This window comes from Rhyacophila brunnea, unplaced genomic scaffold, assembly GCF_057557595.1.
Source record: "Rhyacophila brunnea isolate RB1 unplaced genomic scaffold, BYU_Rbru_1.0 scaffold_19, whole genome shotgun sequence".
NCBI classification, from domain to species: Eukaryota; Metazoa; Arthropoda; class Insecta; order Trichoptera; family Rhyacophilidae; genus Rhyacophila; species Rhyacophila brunnea.
Window position 1 is genome coordinate 37,501 of NW_028232848.1, and position 7,463 is coordinate 44,963.

Consider the following 7,463-nt stretch of genomic DNA (forward strand, 5'->3'; position numbering starts at 1 on the left):
TTTTGCGTCGCACCGTCGATTTTTAAACGTCACATATTGAAAATAACAAAACCGGGTAATACTTCATCCGACGGCCGAATGCGCGAACGACACGGCGTAAATAACGTCCGCGATAATATTTAACACTCATAATAATCGAGCGGGTATCGAATCTCTCGATTTCCCGTACGACGGACATTATGAAGCCTCCTAAAGTCACGTCCGCAGTACACTTTTTCATAAGCCGATTTGAAAATGATTTTCGCGGTCCGAGGGGGCCCGAAGAGTGTGCGGTCGCGACGCAGACCCGTTTCGGACGATAATCACTTGCATATTCCGAAGTTTGAACGCCGCTCGTCTTTTGACGGGTCAGTTTAAAAGTTTGCAGAGTTATGCCGATTACAGAGTCGCTATGACTTTGTATAACGTAGCTGAGCGTTGACCGACTTTCCCGATAACTTTGATAAATCTCGAAACCACGTGAAATGGGTGCATTTAAAATGATAAGTGACACGCCCGATGAATATATTTATGCGGCAATGTCAATATGAAGCGGGATAAATAGACATATAAAGTATAATCCGTAGCCTTGAATTCGAATCGCATCACGCTTCGCGCGAGAAGTCACGTGGGCGCGTCGCTGCGCGCTGCCATCTGTCGGGTGAAATATGCGTCTCGAAAAAGAAGAATGATCGTGTATCCCCCGTTACAGATTACCTACCTACCTACCTAAATATTGATGAATCGTATAATATATAAATATATATACTCGAGTTCGTGATAAATAATCGTTCATAATTGAGTATTAGATCTCCCGATTAGAAGAAAAACCAATTTCTAAATTGTGATGCCGGCCGTGTCTTCGGTGACCGGTCTTCTGAATTGACGAAAGATTTTGACAAGATTAATGCGAAATGTATCTCGTACAATTTGATAATTCACCGCGTCATAATATGCGGAACCCTGACAGCGATTTCCGATTTTTAACGGCCCGTTTACTGAACTTAAGTCGGATCTGCAGTAATCGGCTATTCTAGGATCTTATAATATTAATTGTCGTCGACTGCGGCCGACGATGCGTGCGACCGCGGTGCGTGAACGCTTATGACGATACGCATTGACATAATCCAGAGTTTAAACGTTTTCCGTCCTCTAATAAGATAGTTAAATTGGATTGCAAAAGTGTCTTGTTCCTCTCGCCTTTGCGCTATACCGAGTCATAGCGCTCTCGGACGGGAGAATGAGAGAAATGAAATAAACTTCGGATCGAAGCGAATCGAGCGCATTTAAAATGATAGATTACACGGCGAACGGTCATACTGAAGCCGTAATGTCAATATCGAGCCGGAAAAATTAATATTCTCGGCGTTTTTGCGAAAATCATCTAGGAAAATTTGAATTTAGCCTCCGTTCGCGCCACCGCCGCCGCTGTCACCTGGCGGATTGAACGGTTACTTCGCAAAATATGCCATAATAAATTTAATTATCACCAGACGACCGACGGCCTGATCCGTCTGGCTGGCGCCTGCCTGATGAAGGATAAAATATAATACCCACCTAGGTGGCCGCCTAATGCTCCGTTTCCCTCATGACTATTAATTATACCCGCCCGCCCGTTCGATAGATTAATAATATAATTTACAGGTAATTATACCTAAGGCGGCGGGAATAATGCATAAATATAGCTATGATGTCACCATATTATCTTCCTAGATATATATTCCGATGTCATTATGATAGATCTAGATTAAGATTAATATTAATATTAATATTATATTATATGCGGGTAATCATGCCCATGACCGCTGGAGTGATGCATAAATACAGCAATGTTTCGAGGTGTTTGATGGATACGAAATACCTACCTACCTACCTATATTGTTCATTGTCGACAGACAAAATATCAAGACATTACATCAGAACAGCCTTGAAAACGCAACCTCCCAGTATAATAAGACATGTACGAAGACGCAATAACGTCATACCGCATTCAGTCGATGAACCTATGAAAAATCAAAAATACATGAAAAATAATAGGCCGAGCAGACGTCCGATCTCTGTGAATGGTGGGATACGGCCTTGCATACGCGAGAATGTTTCCAAAAAAAAAAAACTTTTCCAGTTTTCGCCCTAACTTCCAGAATATCGTGTGAAACCCTTCTGTGGGGCGTTATATGCCCGCGGGCGCATCAACTCGGTGACGGATCGACCTTTAACATGTGACTCTTGACTTAACCGGCGATCGATCGGCCATACAAAATTTTGACACGTCAGCTTACGCGTCCGCCGTATTTCGATATTTATCAAACGAATACAACGCGAGTCAAGGTCGGTCAAAAAGAGACCGTAAAAGAAGAGGTTAATTAAAGCGAGATATGCTATCGTGTGGGCAAAATGACACAATCGCGAACGGTGCTCGCGGCATTTATTTTTCAAATTTCAACAATAACATATCGCCGATCTTCCTGGAGGCGCCGAGTTTTCGAATATATATGCGACGCGCGCATCGCCACTTCGCCTCGTCATTCGCTGGCTATTTTGAGATACCTCCCCGAAAGCATAGACACTAGAGGTGTGACCGCGCCCCTTCTCTCTATATTTATGGTCAGCGCTCGCCGTGCTTATTCAAATTGTGAGCGACGGCGACATCTGTGTGTCGCTAAACGAGATGACTTGACACATTGACATTGTATCCGTCGTCGATTGCATTATTTGACAATCCGATCGACAATTTATTACTGTATGATTGTCATACGATTGCTTTAAATACTTATTCATTTCAATTTACATCGGACATCACAGCTGTCATTTGCATACTAACCTAAAATATCATTATGATGCATTATCTCATGCATTACGATTCAACAATAAATTATTGTACCTATATGAGAGAATTGCATAGATGATATTTATTATACGTTACCCATCTTATAGTACCTGCTTATTCATTTCAATGTTCGTAGACGTCAGATTATGTCGACGATTGTCATTGTCGTGTCGGTCGAATACTTCGACTCTCATCTTCATACCTACCTACCTATCTTATAATTATAATATCCTTATATTTGGTTACGTCCCCCATATCGATAGATGCTTGCTTTAAATAATAAAATTATTCATTCTAATCTGCCTCGCGTAAATGAATATGTCAAACTGACATTTGCGATCGATGTTGACCTATACATAATAAATTATTATTGCCCTGTAAATAAATAAATAAATAAATTTATCAAAGCATATTTAGATACAATTATTAAAGTTTAATTATATTATTATTAACTATTAAACAATAATTAATGGCAGGCTGAATTTTGAGAATACATAACCGATTAGTTTTATATTGACTGTTAAGTATTTCCGTATCCGCAATACTGACGACATCTCTTGAGAAATACTTGAAACGGCTTGTTCACGTGTCTTAAATTAATTCAAGTAAGCGCGCACAGATGGCGGGACATCTGTTTGTCTCTGATCGAACTCATTTGACACATCATAACCTAACTATAAAATTGCATTTGACAATCGATTCAACAATAATTATTATCGTATGAGAGAATATAATATAGGTAGACACCTTATTATTGCATTCACCACCCGTCTCGATTGCTATTGTGTGCATTATGTGTAGATGCTATTCCTAATCTAGCTTTTGCATTTGACATTCGATTGATGCACTATTAAATCAACAATCACTGTATAAAAAGACATACGTAATGATCGGAAGACCACACACATAATATATGCTATTGTGTTCCTATATGATGCATTATCCATACTGAGCCTCCTCGATGCTCTCCGAAAACATCGACTGTCATTCGCACGCATACCTAACTTATGATTATATTAACCTTGTTTATAAGATAGATATACATTATTAGGTTAAAGCCGCTTCGTGATCGTGCTATCTCATAACTGTCCATCGGCAATTTCAATAGATACTCGCTTTCGTCAATCACATTAACTCCGCGAGATATCGCGTACAATTTTTGACAGGTGAAAATCATAAGCGCATAATGTTCCTCGATTTCATTTTGTTTTACCTTATGTGATATAATTAGATATCGCTTGATACCATTGAACATTAAATGATCACTCAAATAGCATTCTAAAGGTTTACGAGAGCATTAAAGTTAGATAAATAATATCATAGCGTCGAAACGTCAAAGTGACATATCGTGAGGTAGCGAGTATTTACATAAAAAAAATAATGGATCGAGTAACCCTGACTGCCTACAGGGATACTCTAACATGTTAATGATAAATGTTGTTATATTATTTAGATAAAATAAAATAACAACACATTTAAATTCACATTAATTATTATATTAATTAGAAATATTACTTACTATCAAGTGTTGGAAATTAAACATTTCAACATGTATATTATATTCTATATGATTGCCTCAAGGTTTTTTTCAAGACTAATTTTCATATCATATTAAATGATATTATAATCATTTATGATATGATTATAATGACAATATAACTTAGTTTATATTATTTATGACATAGTTAATATAATTTCTAAACTGTTTATGTAGTTAATATAATTTACTAAGTTACTCAATATAAATTATTTAAGTTTAATAAAATATCTGACATGTTTATACGTAAATATAGTTGATAAATATCTAATGTTTTTTTTATTATAATTTATATGAATAATATCTTTGGGTTTCTACAAGTTTAATGAAAAGTCCAATAATTTTAATGTAATATCTAAAATATTTATATGTAAATATAGTTGAAAAATATCTAATATTTTTTTTATAATTTATATGAATAATATCTTAGGGTTTCTACAAGTTTAATGAAAATTTTAATAATTTTAATGCAATATCTTAGATGTTTATATGTAAAAAAAACAGTACATAAGCTTCTAATATTGTTATTTTAATTTCTTTGAGTAATATCTTTGAGTGTCTACAAGTTAAATGAAATTTCCAATAAATTTAACATAATTTCTAAGAGGATTAATATATTTTCTCAAATGTTTATATGTTGATAAATATATAATATATTTATTATAATTTCTATGAGCAATCTCTTTGAGTTTCTACAAGTTTAATAAAATTTCACATAAATTTAAAACAATTTCCAACAAGTTTATATGCAAATATAGTTGACATATTTGTTAATATATTTATTATTATATCTAACAAGTATTATTACAAGTTATAACATATTTATTATAACTTCAAACAAGTTTATTATAATATTTAACAAGTTAATTGTATTTAATAATATATTTATTAATATTTCTAACAAGTAAAACTTCTAACAAGATATATAAATTTTCTAACAAGTTATTTATAATTAAATATATATATTTATTATAACTTCTTATAAGTTTTATATAACAATATATTACAATGTGATAAGATATAATGTAACCAACCAATGTAACATAACAATTATCACGTACCTACAGCCCAACCTAACCTAACCTAACCTAACCTAACCTAACCTAACCTAACCTAACCTAACCTAACCTAACCTAACCTAACCTAACCTAACCTAACCTAACCTAACCTAACCTAACCTAACCTAACCTAACCTAACCTAACCTAACCTAACCTAACCTAACCTAACCTAACCTAACCTAACCTAACCTAACCTAACCTAACCTAACCTAACCTAACCTAACCTAACCTAACCTAACCTAACCTAACCTAACCTAACCTAACCTAACCTAACCTAACCTAACCTAACCTAACCTAACCTAACCTAACCTAACCTAACCTAACCTAACCTAACCTAACCTAACCTAACCTAACCTAACCTAACCTAACCTAACCTAACCTAACCTAACCTAACCTAACCTAACCTAACCTAACCTAACCTAACCTAACCTAACCTAACCTAACCTAACCTAACCTAACCTAACCTAACCTAACCTAACCTAACCTAACCTAACCTAACCTAACCTAACCTAACCTAACCTAACCTAACCTAACCTAACCTAACCTAACCTAACCTAACCTAACCTAACCTAACCTAACCTAACCTAACCTAACCTAACCTAACCTAACCTAACCTAACCTAACCTAACCTAACCTAACCTAACCTAACCTAACCTAACCTAACCTAACCTAACCTAACCTAACCTAACCTAACCTAACCTAACCTAACCTAACCTAACCTAACCTAACCTAACCTAACCTAACCTAACCTAACCTAACCTAACCTAACCTAACCTAACCTAACCTAACCTAACCTAACCTAACCTAACCTAACCTAACCTAACCTAACCTAACCTAACCTAACCTAACCTAACCTAACCTAACCTAACCTAACCTAACCTAACCTAACCTAACCTAACCTAACCTAACCTAACCTAACCTAACCTAACCTAACCTAACCTAACCTAACCTAACCTAACCTAACCTAACCTAACCTAACCTAACCTAACCTAACCTAACCTAACCTAACCTAACCTAACCTAACCTAACCTAACCTAACCTAACCTAACCTAACCTAACCTAACCCCAGTTGCTTTTTTTATCTTGCAGGGAACCACACGCATGTTTGCCTTCTCTCCATTAAAAAATCCATATCTCGAAAACTACGTTGTTTTTACAAATTCTTTTTGCCGTAAAGTGAAAATACAAGTGTAATATATATGTGTGAGTGTTATTTTTAAATTATCCTGAGGGATTCCTAGGATATTAAGTTTTGTGTGTTAACCACGTGTTCGGCATTGCCGAAAGTGAGGTTATGTGTACAATTTAAAGTGTCAAATATTCTTGTGACAATTTGTTTATTTCGTTTCTTACTATTACCTATCAACTCTTTTACATACCGATTTTTTTTTTTAAATACCTACTTTTAGTCTTAGTTTAACATTGACAGTGATCGGACGTGCTCCCGGCGATAGTGTGCTGGAAAACTCCGGAAAACTCATTCCGAAGTCCGTACACCTACAATGTCGGAAAAGCTCGGAAAAATCCAGTGAAATCCGGAAAACTCCCGGAAAAATCTTTTGTGTTCAAGATTTAATTTTCTTCGAAAACTTGCCCGTGCGTCGAAGTCTCTTGCCGGATTCTCAAGCTCATACTCTTGGACTGGTCCCAGCAGATTGAGTAGGCGGAAAATTCCGGAAAAATTCTTGCCGAAGTCCGAGCACCTACAATGTCGGAAAAGCTCGGAAAAATCCAGTAAAATCCGGAAAACTCTTGGAAAACTTCTTTCAGGTTGTTTTCGGATTTATCCCGCGCGTTGAGATCTCTTTCGATATTGACGCTTGACCGAGCGTTGATGTCCCCGGCTACGACTGCGTAGACCGTAGAGCAACATTGTTATTGAGTGTACGTCGTCCTTCATCGTCGGCCCTTTGATTTGGAGACGATTCATATTCCATCCCTTCCGCTCTCTGAGTATTCCTTACCCAGGGCAGCGACTCGGGTGTCACTCCATATCACCCGCGCGACTGAATAGTGGAGAGGTATTTCCCCGATTGCAGTCAACTGGTCGCTTACACGGCA